The following is a 15643-nucleotide window of genomic DNA, read 5'->3' as shown; positions in this document are numbered from 1 at the left end:
CAGCTATGTTCAGTTAATGTATCTTGGCTGCCTGTTAATTTTACAAGCAACAAACACTACTTTAAACCTCTTCACCTTTCTTTGATCTGTATGGTTCTTTATTTAATTCTTTCAGGAACAATTACTAGAATATCTGTTTAAAAAATAAATAGCAAAACCTGACTAGAACTCTGACAGTGACAATCAGTTATCCAGGTGCTTCTGGGTTTGCAATTTGTCATGCTTCCTGCTCCATATATTTTAACCCCCTTCATTCCACACAGGGAGATGGCAAAGGAAGAGAGAAGAGTGTGAATAAGGTGGCCTGAAGACATGTATTTACTAACTGTATAGAAATAGGAGTTGGAATTACATTCTAGAAGTCGTTTCAAGATGAACAAAGCTTTACGTGCTGTCTTGTGAACCTGTATGGCAGAACAGGTAAAGTGCTGGCCTGGCAAGATTTTGTCTTTAAAGTACCTTGCTTGATGTAGCATTGCAAAATAGATGCCTATTTCTGGTTTTCAGTTTCTTTTAAATACAGAATACAATGATTTCCTCCTTCAGAATAACTTTGTCAAACATTGGATGTAAGCAAAGCTAACCTGCCAACACAATGTTTTCCTCTGTAGTCTGATGTGTTCAAGTTTAGTTGTTTTAGTTATAATTACTGACTTTCAATTGAGGTGATTTTGTTACAGTGGGCTGGTGTCAATAGCTGTAAACAACACCTAGCACCAGGAGCCACAACTTAGCAAGATTTTAGACAGGACTTGTAATTTTTCAGTACATGTTCTGATTTTTGGTGTTTTGAGATTGGTTACCCACTGCAGTTCTGAAATAGCTGGTTTATAGTAGATTTGTGGTAACTCGCATTGCTTCATGTAAGTTACTCAGAATTTATAAGTGTCAGTTCAGTGGTTGTTGTGGTATATGCCTTATTTTCCAGGAAGTGTCAGTGAGTGTAACTTTTTTTTTTTTGGTGGTGTTGAATTTTGTGACTGAAAGTCTTAAGAAATTTGAAACAAATAGGATGGTGAGTCTGAAAGAGACAAAACACTTAAAATGTGTGACTGTAAGCAAGACACTTAGTAATCTGTTAAGACCTTTTTTAAAATCTATTGTAAGCGGGGGGGAAAAAAGTGTATTTGAAAGTTCCAGCTGTCCTGATTTGAGAGATGGTACCTAATTGGCAAAAAAAAAAAAAAAGGCCAGCCAATAAATCTGTCTAAATAGATCAACACAGAAATTAATAGAGTATTCAACCTATATGTTAAATGGTAAAGTATGAAGCGTAAAGTGAATCTTTAGAAGGACTGAGCTGACTAATAATTGAAAATATAATAAAGGCCTCTCTCAAGTATTTTGAGTTTAGGTGATTGGGGGGTTGGGTTGGTTTGAGTTTGGGTTTTTATGACCTGGAGATACATGCTGGGATGTTGAATTGAAGCAATTACTCTTTTCCTGGTGTTATAGTTGTTATCACTTGCTGCCCAGGAGGAACTTCACAATTAATAGTTGTTATGTAAAAATCGCTTTCTCTATGTCAATACTTATTTCCAAGGCTTGTGCTGTGCTATTGCATCCTAGGGTAATTTAATGAACTTGAAAAATTTTCTACAGTTTCCAAATCTTTCTGGCCCTGCGCTGAGACCATTGCTCTGTGTTTTGAGTGCAGCTCTATGTTTGCTTTTAGAAAAGGGAGTCTTTACTTGCATTTTGTATGTGAGCAAAGTGGTATCTTTTGATGGCAGGCATCTTTCATAACGGCGTGAAATTCTCTTCCTACTGAGGTACTAACTGAGTGCTGCTGATTTCAGTGCAAGCAAAATTGGCTTTTGGTGGGGTGTCTTCTGTAAGGAATCTTGGTTATTTTTATGACCACAAGATGTAGGCACTCTAGCAGTGGAGCAGGTTGCCATGATGATTGACTTGTACACACAGAACAAAAAGATCTTCCTGGCCAGGGAGTATACAGTACATAACATATAAAACTAGGGGAGGGGATGACCCAGTGCTTTTTGGTATTGAACACACTGCATTTGGCCGTATCTATCTTAATTACTTGAAAAGGCAATACATAGACTAGAACAAATGCTTCAAAAGGTTCCATATGCACAGATGGACTATGGCTTGCCTTTATCTTTAGTTTAGGTCTTGGGGAAAAATGGTTTAAAATAGCTGTTTTTTCTTTAATCAAACTTCTCTGCAACAAAGCCCCTCTACTTAAATGTGATTTGTGGGTTACATAGAAAGCCTTTTATGAGGTGAGCCTATTACCACATATAATTACCAAACAGTCTAATGACAGATGCAGTTTGGATTGTCAGTGGCACCTGACATAAGAGTACAAGTTCCCTTGTCACTGAGGCACTTAGAAAAATCTGAATAATTTTGAATATGAATGTTTCTAAAAGCGGATGAATGACATTTAGTAGGGAGTTGGGTATTCACATATATACATGTGCACAGAATACAATCTGTAGTTGACATTTATAATTAGAATAACTTATTTCATGAAACATGCTAACAATTTGGTAAATTTGGCTGTGAACAATTAGATTTGACACTGGAGACTCGATGTATTTGTAGGTCAGACTGTGAGTGGGTTTTTTTAAATGTGAGAGACAACTGCTTTCTCTGTTGTCCTTCACCTCCATATTGAGAAAATCAAATGCAAAACTTCTTGTACCTGATGCTGGGCTAATTGTTGAAGGCTATTAAATGCCAATGATTATTGAATCAAATTAAGTCCTCTTGGACAGAGATTGTTAACAAACTGGTTTACCCCAGCTTCTACATCTGAACTCCAGGCAGGCACATACAAAGCACAGAAAGCAGGACTTCTGCTTGCCTGAGGAAGGTGATTAGAAGGAGACTTGCTAATGGAGAATTCAAAAGCATGAACGTATTCTCACAGGAGAGTACAACGCAAGAATGTGCTTTCACAGCAGTGAGATCCTTTTCTAAATGCCAACCAAGGGGAAGGGAAACTGTCGGCAGAGAAGATGGAGAGAAATCCTAGGATTTGGAGAAGCCGTGTGTGGGTGAATTCAAAGTATGCTCTCAGAAGAGGAAGAAAACCGGGCCAGATAAATGCATATAAACATTATTTTGTCACAATCTTACTTTTTTTTTTTTGCATTAGCCAACATAAAGAGTTACTGTTGTAGTTTTTTGTAGGCTTTTTTCCCCCTTGCATCCTCAAAGGCTATGAGTTCAGTTCACTTGCCTAAACATCCATGAGTTGGTTTCACTTGAGATGCCCTATTCTCCACCTGCTGTTCCATTAATGCATGAGCCTTCTGTGTCCTGTCCACCAGCCCCCATGGATGTCCTGGGTGCCATACAGGGGACATTTCATGCCTGTGTTCAGGTAATTGAATTGAGCCCTAGGCATCTGTTATGCCTTGTTGAAGGAACAGGACTGGAAACTTGAAAGTTGTGTTGGTTGGGATTGGGGTCAGATGCCCTGGTGAGTCACCCATGGTCTTTGGAAAGGGAATTCAGACAGCTGGGACTCTGAAATCCTATTGCTGGGAACTTGCAGGGCCATTGAAGGCAGCACACATAGACCTGCCTGCTCATTTAGAGGAGGTAATAAGCCTAGAGGTCTAATTAGGTGAGAGCTGACCACAGTGAGTTAGTGTCCCACAAGTTTTTCCCCCAGGGTTTTCCTGGATTTGTGGAAAAAATATTCTAAAGAGAAGTTTCTGGAAATATTGGTTAATTTATTTTATTCCTTAGTGAGAAATAGTGTACTTTTCTATTTTAGATACCTAAGCTCTCAGGGGAAGGAAAGTTAGAAACTCTGTCTTGCTGTTACACTGCTCTAAACTTCACACTTCAGAGGAAATAAAGTTAAATAAGGTGTTTTTGGAAGTCCTTTCACTTGTTTCCTGATGAACAGGGGAAATAATTCCTTCTTAAATACTGCTTTTCTCAAATGCTGCGTTGTTAACTACTGACCACTTGATCGTACTAAACTACAATAAATGATGCAGAATCAGGTCTTATATAACACTTGAGAATACAAAATTCAGTCACTTTGACCCCTTACATGCAGTTTTTAATTTCTAAAGAGTAATTAATTTCTATTTAGTCTAATCCTACATGCTCTTCCAGAAGTCCCAGAAACTTTTCCTGCTGACTATAATGTTTTATAATAAAAATGATTGCGCTTGCTAACTTAAATAAACATTTGCATGACTATTTAAAACTTAAAGATGATGCTCAGGTTCTTAAAATACTAAATCTGAAGTCGAATACTCATCCAGTTAAAATTAATAAACCAGTAGTGTCTTGTTCTGTTCACAAAGAAATCCTTTGATTCTCAGCGAAAATTAGATCAGACCTCTCTAAAAATCTCTTTTCCCAAGCCTCTTGCAGCACTGGGGAGTGCGGTGTGCTTGTATCCTTCCTTGGGACATAGGCAGACCTAGTTCTGCAGCACAATAAGGTGTTAAAACCTTTGCATTATCAGAGCTTCAGGAACAACTGGAGCATAGCTTCATTACTGTTACAGGGAAGCAAATAAAGCCACTCCAGCCTGAGTTTACAATGTAGGATGTTAAATGGCAGCTTGCCTTTCATGGCTGTTCAGAAATAAGCTGAAGATCCCTCAGTACTTTCTGTAACTTATCTCCAGTATATTGGAGAGGACTCTGGCTTCTAGCAAAAAGGTTATACTAAGCAGGGTTGCATGTAAGCAATTGTATACAGGTCTCCCCATGTGCCTACACAATCTCTGTCAACATCTAAGCGAATTACATGGATGTTGCCTGAGTTCACTGCTGTATCACTGGCACAAGTTGGTTTCTGGTTTCAGAAGCGATAACTTCTCTCCCCTTACATCAGATGATTCCTTCCTAAATCTCACAAGAGACTGGATCATGTCCTGGAATTGGAAGCTAAAGTGATCACACTGTTATCTCCATTAGACAGCTAGAAATGTCGTGGAGCCAGAATGAGTCTGTCTTTCTCTGCCTTCATTTTATGGAGGTATAATATTCCTCATGATGGTATTTTTCAACTACAACTTCAAGATGTAAACACCAATGGTCTGGATCGGGTACAAAATCCACCAGAACAATCTGGTAGATTGATCACCTCTTAGAACAGTGTTAGCAAATTATCTGAGAATCTAGTTCTTGAGAATAAAACAACTGCATAAGAACATATTTTTTTTTTCTTTCGCACTGTAAAAAATATACATTTGTGTACAGTTTTTATGCTGTGTTGTTCTCTGGTATAAGTTACTATAGCTTCATTCTGTACAAGTTCTGATATAATGATTTTTCTTTTTAACGTATATTTTTGCCTATTTCAACACACATTTGTTTCTATGCTGGCAACTGCAGATCCTACCTACGTGCAGACCTGCCCCCACATTTTAAGTCAAGTGTCACTGAAGTCACAGTTCCTGAGTCACTTCTTGGAAAGCTGCAATATGTTCACTAATTGTTCTTTTTCTGCTAATTACGGGAGGGGAAGGTGAATTCCCCACACTCCCCTTGGGAAGAGAGGAGTGGGATTCAGAGGAGGGGTACTTTACTGTGGTACCCCTCTAATATGTGTGCCAAAATCCATAATGACATTGCAGTTTAAAAATATGCATTCCTTTGCCATCACGGGGTGTGTTAGAAAGTGCTGCTGGTGGACTTTGCAGTGCTCAAAAACAGTTGCGTCATGCCGAAATCAAACAGCAAGTGGGCCACCTGCATTGCTGTAATGGCCACTACCTCTCTGACTCAGCTACTGATGTACCTGCAGGATGTAAAGCTAATCAACCCACATTAGCAATTTAGACTTCTCCTCATTTCCCTGCTTCCCATTGCAATAAACTGTGGAACCCAGCTGCTGGGGCTGGAGTGACTTGGGCACAACTTTGCCATCATGTTAGGACTGACCCTAGCCTGGGTTTAGCAGAAAACCAAAACGTCACAATATTGATGACAAACCAGAAATTTTCTGGAAATGATGGCTAAGAAACAAATTATTAATGCTGTCTGCAGAGCTATGCTAACTTATGCTGATAAAGATCTTTGGTAAAATTTCAGTAGAGGTTTTTGCACATTAAGCTGCCCAGGCAGGTTTATAGATGTGCCTTTCAATTGCAGGAGCCAGAATAAAACAGATCACTCATTTCAGATTCTAAATCATGTTTTCCTTTGATCCATGGGAGTTTGTTTTTCCTTTTTTTTTTTTTTTTTCTTTAAACTATTGCATAAACAAGGCAGGAGACAGCAGTTACCTTGAAATCATAGTAAAAAAATATGTACATGTCTCTTTTGAAAAGCTTAGCATCATTTAATGAGACACGTTGTGTTGTGTTGCACTTCAATGAATATGATATTGCCCTGGTTCTCAAAGGTGGGAAATTATAGTAACAATCACAGAAGCTTGTTTCAGAAGGCTCCTACCCTTAGCAGAAATTCTCTGCCCACAGACTGCAGCATTCAGCTGGGGAAGCTTTTTTCTGTTTGGGGGTTTGCACTTTTTATTATTGATTTATTTATTTAGTGTTGTGGTCTTATGCTGAAGACTGTAAAACATGACCTCAAGATCATGTGGCTTCCTTAGTTTTTTGAGGAGTATTGTTATCAGATCATCAACACATTTTTCCCTCAGTGGGTTTAAATGTGACTCTCTTTTTTAGACATTTCATCTGTTTAAACATTTGTGCTGCCAAGCAGACTTCAAACTGGGAACAGACATCTCATGTTTGCAGTGCCTTGTTTGTTTGATTTCTTTCCTCCTATAGTTATATCTTTAATTCTGATACCTGTCTTTAATTCACCAATTTATATCACTGGCTTTCTGTGTCTTCTACCTAACACTTTTTGTAATTCATATATTAATTTTTTTCTCCAAAGGAGAAGAATAGGGAAAATAAACTTAAAAACCCCCAAGACCCAAAACAAAACCAAAAGAGCACCCAAAATGAACCAAATAAAACACCCAAACCCCAACTACTGATTAAAACATAGGATTGAAGTTCAGTGCTTCTGTTTTCCAGGAGCTATACTGGGAGCCCTACTTCTGCATGTTCTACTCAGTCATACATTCATCCCCTTTCCTTCTCTCTTCTCAGCCCCAAGAAAGAGGATGGTGAGGAGTTCCCCACTCAGCCTGGGATGTGGTCACTGATTCAAAGATGTGAACAGTTGCTGTGGCCTGGGTCTCAGCAGAAATTGAGGATGTGCCAGAGCCTCGTGCTCTCTCTTATTATTTGCAGAGATTATTTGGAAAACATTCCTTACAACCTCCTCATCTCTCAAGTGCAACATTTCGGTGACTTCACAGAACAGGAAAAATATTTGGCCACGTATGTAGTTGGATTGTCTACTCATGCAGCTGACTTTTACAGACTCTTATGCTTTCATTATCCCCCAAGGAGTAGTCCCTGAAAGCTGAGAGGAAAGTAAGCTTGTGGAGCTGTGATTCCTAACCCCGCACTTCTTGGAAGCTTTGTGGGAGCAAGTCTGTTGAGGTGTGCCAGTATTCCTCCTCCCAGTGCACCAGGGAGGTCTGGCAGACCAGTCACCAACCTGAAGTGTGTGGGTCCCCATCCTGTACTGGGAGTGGAGCAGATAGATGTGCAGTCTTCCTTTCATGGCGTTGGGCCTTAAAGATTCAATCTATTGCTGAATTTTGTAATAATGTAACCAAGTTCTCTTGCCTTCCCCAAGGTGCGATTTCTGTGGATTAACAGTATTAATAGAGTTTATCTGAATTTACAATGGTGTGACTGAGAGTTAATTATTGTTTGGTCCTTCTGAGTCTCTGTAGGCAAATAAAATATGTTTTTATCACTAATAATGATGGTTTGTCTAGTATTCCAGTATTTGCTGTATTTAAGGAATTTTAGATAAATTCTGTGGAAAGGAATCTGCATTGTAGAAATTGTGACCATTTAGGTCAACTGGCTCAAGAGACGGATGCTCTGTGTGACAGAAAAGTTATTTCCTATAGAGAAATCGCTTGGTATAATTGTTTGTGGGCATTAGAGTCTTTGCTTATTTTGTTGACATAAAAGCAATCCTCTCTGTCTCCTACAAGGAGAGAAGTACTTCTGTAGTAAAAAAGAAAATTGCTCTTGGGTTCCTTAAACCTCACAGGACAAGTTTCAGTCTAGCATGAACTTTTACTGCCAAGTTATAAACCTTGCAACAGAGGCTGGTAATGGAAACAGCGATGGAGAAAATTTTAGTTATGAATGGTGACGTGATGGATTCTCTGTGCCTTGAAGTTTTGCCCTCGGAGGAGATTGCAAAACTGGTGCTCCTGAAAGAGCAGCATTACCTTTTGCTGTTCAGAACAGCAGTCTCCAATAGAGAGTGAATGCTTCAATTTAATACACAATTCCAGAAAGATCATGAAGAACTGTAGTTACTTTTGTCCTCTTTTGTGGGGAAATAATTTTGATGGAAGTGTAATGGGGTTTCCCAGTGTTTGTAGGAAACAGCGCATCCCTGAACAAGGCAGTTTTGAAACTATGCACTGCATTCATAAATCTATTTGAATTTGTTAAGGACTAATACAGCAGCAAATATTGCTTTCAATCCCTGTGATACTTCCATCATAGAAATCTGTAGGTGAGTAAGAAAGCTGCTCAGCAGTGGTTTGTCCCATTAAAAAAACAAAACAAAACACTTAAACTACAAGTTGATACTTTCAGTTTTACATTTTACTCTATGTACAAAATTGTAAAAGGCCTTTAAAAATGACTGTTTGCCTTTAAGTCACAATTACTATTAAGCAGTGTATCTCTTCAAGTTTTTAAGATAGAACTAACATATACTTATTTTATGCTTTATAGATTGTATGAAGCTTGCTAAAGAGCTAAGGTAAAAATGTCAGATTAAGTACTGTAAACTCTGTGGAGTCCAGATGCCACCCTATAGAAGGCAACCGTGGCCCATACACATTCTCCTCCTACCTCTCCAATCACAACAAATCACTATGCTGTATTCAATCATTTGTTATTTCCTTTTCTAAACAGAAAAGGTTGATAGCCAAACACACAATGACTCATGTTCAGAAGACTATGTTAATCATAAATAACCTTCCTCATCCCAAAATGTTGGGCAACTACCAAAGAGGAACCCAATCAAAACATGAAATCTTAAAATATTCATTAAAAATGTCATATTCTGAAAGGCTTGAAGGCCACTATGGCCAGGATATTTTATTATTATTATATTTATTATATGCATTTATTATGCAGTTTTCCCCTTCCTGTCACAGTGCACTATTTTTGACTGTGTTCATGGAAAAGTCTGTATGGAACTGATGTTATGAATAATTATTACAAGAACTTATACAGTACTCTTAAGCACTGCAAAGTGGGAGGGCCTTCTATGTGTATTGTACGATCTGTATCTTCCAGTTGATGTTCATGAAAGCAGATGGCATTCAGCACCTGTTAAAACTGAGCCCTGCAGTGTTGGATTTGGATGTTGACTGCTGCTTATTGACAGACCCAGCCAGTCCTCAAAGGGATATGAGTCTTCATTTGGAAAGAAGACCAGAACTTCTGGAAGCAGATCTGAGAAACATGCATGAGCAGGCCTCTTCTGTCTCAGAGTGTAAGTGATTTAGCAGTGTGAGCTGTGTTTTTCTCTGCGATGTCTTCTGGGCATTTCACATACACAGATATTTGTACTTTGACCTCACTGCTGGTTGTTACTCTGGTGAAATTTGGGAACAGGCTTCAGTGAAAATATTCCTGGGTATCTTGCTGCCTAATTTGGGGGTATTTTTGGTTGTGGTTTGTTTGGTTGGGTTTTTTGGGTTGGTTCTGGTTTTGTTTTGTGTTTTGGTTTTGATTGGATGGTTTGGTTTTTGTTTGGTTTTGGTTTTTTAATTGTTGTTGATATGCATTAGTTCAAAAACTTTTACAGATCCCTAAGGGGAAAGAAGCTGTAACAGTATAAAAGGGGGTTATTCTGGTATATCTTATTCTTGTGTTTAAAATAATAGGAAAACAAGCGCACTGTATGCATGTGAGCCCAAGACTCCTCCCTTCTTTCTATAATGTGTCTCTCTTTTTAGGTATTTTTGAGTTCTGTCCCAAAGCAGAACTTGCAGGACTGATCCCAAAATATTTTTAGAGTTGTATGACAGAACCATTGGATCAAGAAATCTCGGTTATTTCAAAGAGCATACTGTAAAAGACACTTCTTTGGTCATATTCTTCCCGAAGAGCAAGAACTTTTGTTTTCCTCTAGCAGTTTTCCTCATTGCTGATTACCCAGTTCAGAGTAGTTGGTTGGGTAGCTTTGAGAAAGACAAGGGAATGGAAACATTCAATTTTGGTTTTATGTGTTGTTAGTCTTGGGTATATGCTGTACACTTGCCTTCTAGTGGAACTTTATAAGGAGAAGAGGGCTAATGCACCTTGCTTGTTTGTTTATATTGAAATATAAATTATAAGAACTGGTTTGTAAGCACATAAAATGTTCCTTGGTATTCTAGACAATATTGTAGAATACTAAAACTCAAATACTTGCAGACTGTCAATATCTGGTATCCAGATTTTACAGGTTTCCATCCATAGCTATAACCAAGATCCAAGCTGCAAAAGGGTCTAGTTGCAGAGGTTAAAGAATAGTGAGAAGCTCACCTGATAAATGCACCTGAAGGCTGTAGAGCCAAAAATCTTCAATCTGCCAGGGATAAGAGTAAAATTTGACAGACTGAGCATGGACATGACAGACCTATCGGACTGTACAATTGGCATCTGCCTCCCCTACAAAGAGAGACTTAACTGTAATAGAGATTTTTACTGAATATGGATGTTTCGGGGCAGGTAATACATTCAGGTTTTTTGTTTGTGACTATTTGGCACCAACAGCCAATTTGCAGGAAGTACAGGTTTGTATGACATCCAAAGTTAGGCTTCTTGCTGTAGTCCTGTTTAGGAAATATACAAAATCTCCTATTGCCTTGCCTACAGGGGAATACTCAGGGTATTCTGAGTGCACAAGTGTTCTCTCTCAGCCCATTGTGTGCTATGGGGAAGAGGATTTTTCAAACTGTTTATTTCTTCTTGCCAGGCATAACACATAGCTGAATTAAACAAATAAAATAATTCCAAACAGCAACAAAAAAACCCATGCCAGCTTTGCAACTAGGGAGCCTCTCATTCTTACAGTATTTCTTATGTCATCACCTGTTGCCTGGTGTGGTAATTCTAGCTACCTGCAGTAATCTAGCTACCTAAAGGTACATTACTTGTTTTCTCAGAATGAGCAGAAAGAACACTTCATGAACTTCTTGACTTCAGCCAGGTATGTCGTTGTCTTTAGGTAAAAGACTTGCTTAAAAGCAACTGCCAATACTTTCCAAAATAACAGTATTGCTACCATTCTGTGGAGTGTTGCTGTTCTTCCTCACCAGTACACAGCCTGATTTTGGAAGCAAGTCATCTAGTCAAAAGCCTGTTAATAAGGCAGGCAAACTGACATCCTCTGTGATGCTGCCTGTTGTTGGAAATAAAGGTCACTTGAACACAAAGTTAAATTCACTGTGTGTAAGCAAGGATGAATCACCTGAATTAAGAGGAAGGTGTGTGTATTATACCACTGATAAATGTGTCCCTGATTCAGCCAGACATTTCGGAAGTGAAGTTCATCCTACCAACAGAATAATAAGTGATTGTCTTCTCACTGCACTGACCTGAAGACTTGCTACCTGCATAAATGGTTCTGATTGTCAAAACTAAAGGTAAAAATAGTACCTGAGAATTTCAGATCAAACGTGTCTACAATGGGAGCACAAGGCAGTGTTTAGAGACATGGTAAGGCACTGAGGGACTTGGAGTACATTTGATCAGTAAGTTGTGCTTTGTTGCTTGCCTGTTCAATCCTCAGAAAAACTGAACTGAACAGATGCCGAGTCCTTAAATTAATTCTGCTCAGATGAATGTACTGTACTTAAATATGTGTCATTAAGCACCTTTGACAGCTTTTAGCAGGTGTTTAGCACGAAGAATAGATCAGTTGAGAGAACAGGAGAGATAAACAGTAAATCCAGTGTGGTGTGTTTAATGTCTATCTAGTACCATTGTGTTCAAGCCCAAAATGGCTTCATTTAGGAGTGCTGCAGATGTACGCAACACTCTAGTGTGCTTTCAACTGCTCTGATTTGCAGCCTTGCTTACGTCAAAGATAACAAAGGTATATAATGGTCTCACTTTAGCCCTACTGGAGTCAACCACAAAACTCACATTGACTTTAACAGAAACAAGATGTGAACCTAAGTCTTCTCTAAAACTGGCGAACAGAATGGGGTACAAAACTGAATCCTAGAGCTGTAGGCTTTTTCTCCATCAGGATGTGAACTGCAAAATAAATTTGTAGGTATAACAATCTCTAGATGGGCAAATTTTCTTTTGTTTTTTTAATCTGATTAAAAAGTAACATCTCTACTCTTACTGAGATTATTATCAAAAACTGTGAGTTATGCCTGTGGAATGGAAGAAATGCATTTCTTGCATACCTAGTCTTTAGTTGAAGATTAATAATAAATCCTACTTTACAATCCTTCCCCCCCTCTCTCCATCAAACCTATAGTATTATTTCCATTGCAATAGAATGTTTCTCATTAAAGCAAATTCAGTCAGAACAAGATGACAGGTACATACAGGTCCAGATCTGACTTATTTTGCACACCCAAAAAAGTCCTTAATTCAATTGAATGATTTATGGGAAATAAAACTATGTATGGTGTCAAAGCATTGCCATATGGTAGGCTGTAGCATCTACATATATAATAGTATGATACATATTGAAAAGCCATTACCAAATATCTCTTTTTCACTACCCACTCAAGTAATAACTTGTTGTCAGCCATAAGCACCATTTTTTTTCTGCACATTGATTTAGTGGTATTCTTACAACTTTAAGATTCAGATTAAACATCTAAATCTGTAGACTACTCACAATTCAGTAATTAACTTTAGGATATTGTTTAAATCATATTTAATGAAAATAGTGACATATTTAGCTAAGAGTCTCTTGAGAGATCTGACTCAGAGTCAATAAAAAAGCCAACGTTATTTCTGATGCTAAGACAAGATGATTTTCTCTTGTGAGAGGGTTGGTATATTTTTTTCTGATTTATAAAGAAGTTAAGATGAAAGCATCTATTACAGATTGCATCTAGCTTCTGCCTTAGCAGAGGCAGCTAAAATTTTCTATTGCTTACAATAGAAAACATTGAATTTCATACTCCTGTACATTAAATATAAAAAAATCTTCTATCTATTAAAAATGAAAGCTATCTAAGGTTTTTATAAATAGTCATGACTACTGACATAGAAAAATGTTTTTCTTTGGTGACTAATTAAGTGACAACAATATGAATTCTGTTTCTGCTACAAGTTCATTAATGAGGTTTTTCAAGCTATGGTGTGTCTTTGCATTTAAAAAACCCAAACATGTTCGTTTAGCTGCCTATAAGGCAGTCTGATGGATATGCAGCTGTTTTAGCTGGCATGTTTGTTCACTCTAGAGGAAAGTGACTTTATACAGACTACATATTATTTTTGAGCTGCAGGACAAGCCCATGAACTACCAAAGTTCTCTGACAGTGGATTACTCTCAGTGTAAGCAGGAGTTTAGGCTTGTAAGAAATTATCATTTTTCAAGTCCTTTGTATTTTTTTTTTAACTCTTTGCATGGGTTACATGCATGCAGCCTGTTTATCTGTTGTAGCAAAGTTATATTAGCAAGGGAGTCACCTTCCCTTGGTGTGAAATAGTAAAATTGAACTGCTGCATGTTTGTTGTGCTTCCAGATTACCCATGTATTTTGCTGATTAAGGATACCAGTTAAACTCAGACACCAGAATGAAAAAAGTAGGCGTATTTTACTGGTGATAACCAAATAATGTAACAGTGTAATACAGAAAACATGCAGTAAGAAAAAGCAGAATAGTGCACTTAAGCAACAAACAGGAAAATACAGGGTAATGCATCAAATCATTACTACATGAGAGAGAGAATAGTCATTAAGAAAGATACATCACCACTTGCATATGTTACCATCATCCAGATCTGCAGTCACTGGGCAGCCCCGGTTACAGCGAGGGTTTGCAGAGCCTGTCCCGGCAAGTGGGAAATCCTACGCGGTGCCACCACCCATAGGTGAGGCTTCCAAAGTGGCTGCAAACGGGCCCAGCCTTATATACCAGAGATCAACAAGCCAGAATAGCTGACACCTTTGTTTTGAGTGGAAAATTTCTGTTTTTGTTCTCCTATTGGGTTCCACCCAAAGCCTAGCCAGGGCTCGGGGGGGGGGGGGGGGGGGGGGGGGGGGGGGGGATGGACACGACGACCAAGGGAGTTTCTAGCAAGGCCAGATACTTGAGTTCTCAGCCTTGAACAAGGTTGAGAAAGTTGGATACCTCCTCTCTTCACTACTGATTATATTTTGTTTAAGCTGCATCTTTCACTAGTGAGTTTACATATTTTATTAATGACTACATGCTAAGTTAGCAGCTTTGGCTTGGGGCCTGTTGTTCAGGCTGCAGTATTGCAATGCTTTAGCACTTTTTACATCAGCATAGGTAGGTTGTTATCGCTTAGTACAATACAATACCTACTAGTATAATAGTTCTCAGTTATAAACTATACAGGATTCATCTATAGGTCAACTCTGGCTTGGGCCTGTTGTCCAAGCCTTAGCACTTCACCATGCCAAAATGAAACTCTAGGCTCAGCCACTATGAGTTAGGCATGTCTTGTAAGTGTGGCCCAAGGACGGGAAAGTCTAAATGTCTTTTCCTTTCTGTTGCATCAGCATGAGGGTGAGTCTCTATGAAAGCTCCTGAAGGAGCTGAGCACCTTTTATTAAGGTTCAAGCAACTCTCTTCTCCAATTCTTTTGTTGATTTCAGTAAGATGTTTCTACCTGTAAGATCCCAAGTATTCAATTCTTAAACACACCTCTATCAATATACTTTACTTCAGACCTCTGAACTGTCAGTTTAATCTTTAAGAAAGTAATTTAGGAAGATTTGTCTTCCATATTGGTGTCTTTTTGTGAGCAAGTTTGTGGGGTTTTTGGTTGGGATTTTTTTTTTTTTTTTGTTAGATTCAGGCTTTTATCTAGAGAACATGCTGCACTGGAACCCTTGAAATTAAGTTCTCTGGACACAAAACAGGACGTTGCACAACAGCTGCAAGGAAAGTTCCTGTATTCTGCCACTTTCTGGAGTGATAAGGTTGTCGGAGGTTTTTGAGAAAAGACCATTGGTGAGGATTTTTTGTCTGATGCAAGAATCCTCGAAGATTTGTCCTACAATCTCTGAACTAATGTAAACAGCCAGAGTTCTGCCGCTGGCTGAACACAACTTCTGGTCTCCGAAAAGCTTTAGGGAATTAAAAATGAAAATTCAGGAATAAAATTCTATGATAGCAGATTACAATTCTCTTTGTCCAACTAATTCCACACATGAGAAAGAAGCCTTGAATTGTCTAAGAAGAAAAAGTGAAACTTTTTGTATTATCCCTAATGAAAAAAAAAGTATTTAATCATTGCATTTTTTTAAATACAGTAAGAAAACTGTATAGCTCCAGTCAGCTTAATGGGTGTTAATTTAGATGCAGCTGATGATGCTAAAGTGAAAAAGCCAACAAAGAGGGTGTGGCCTGGGCA

The sequence above is a fragment of the Athene noctua genome, chromosome 1 (assembly GCF_965140245.1).
Source record: "Athene noctua chromosome 1, bAthNoc1.hap1.1, whole genome shotgun sequence".
In the NCBI taxonomy this organism is placed as follows: domain Eukaryota; kingdom Metazoa; phylum Chordata; class Aves; order Strigiformes; family Strigidae; genus Athene; species Athene noctua.
This window is presented reverse-complemented; position numbering follows the sequence as displayed.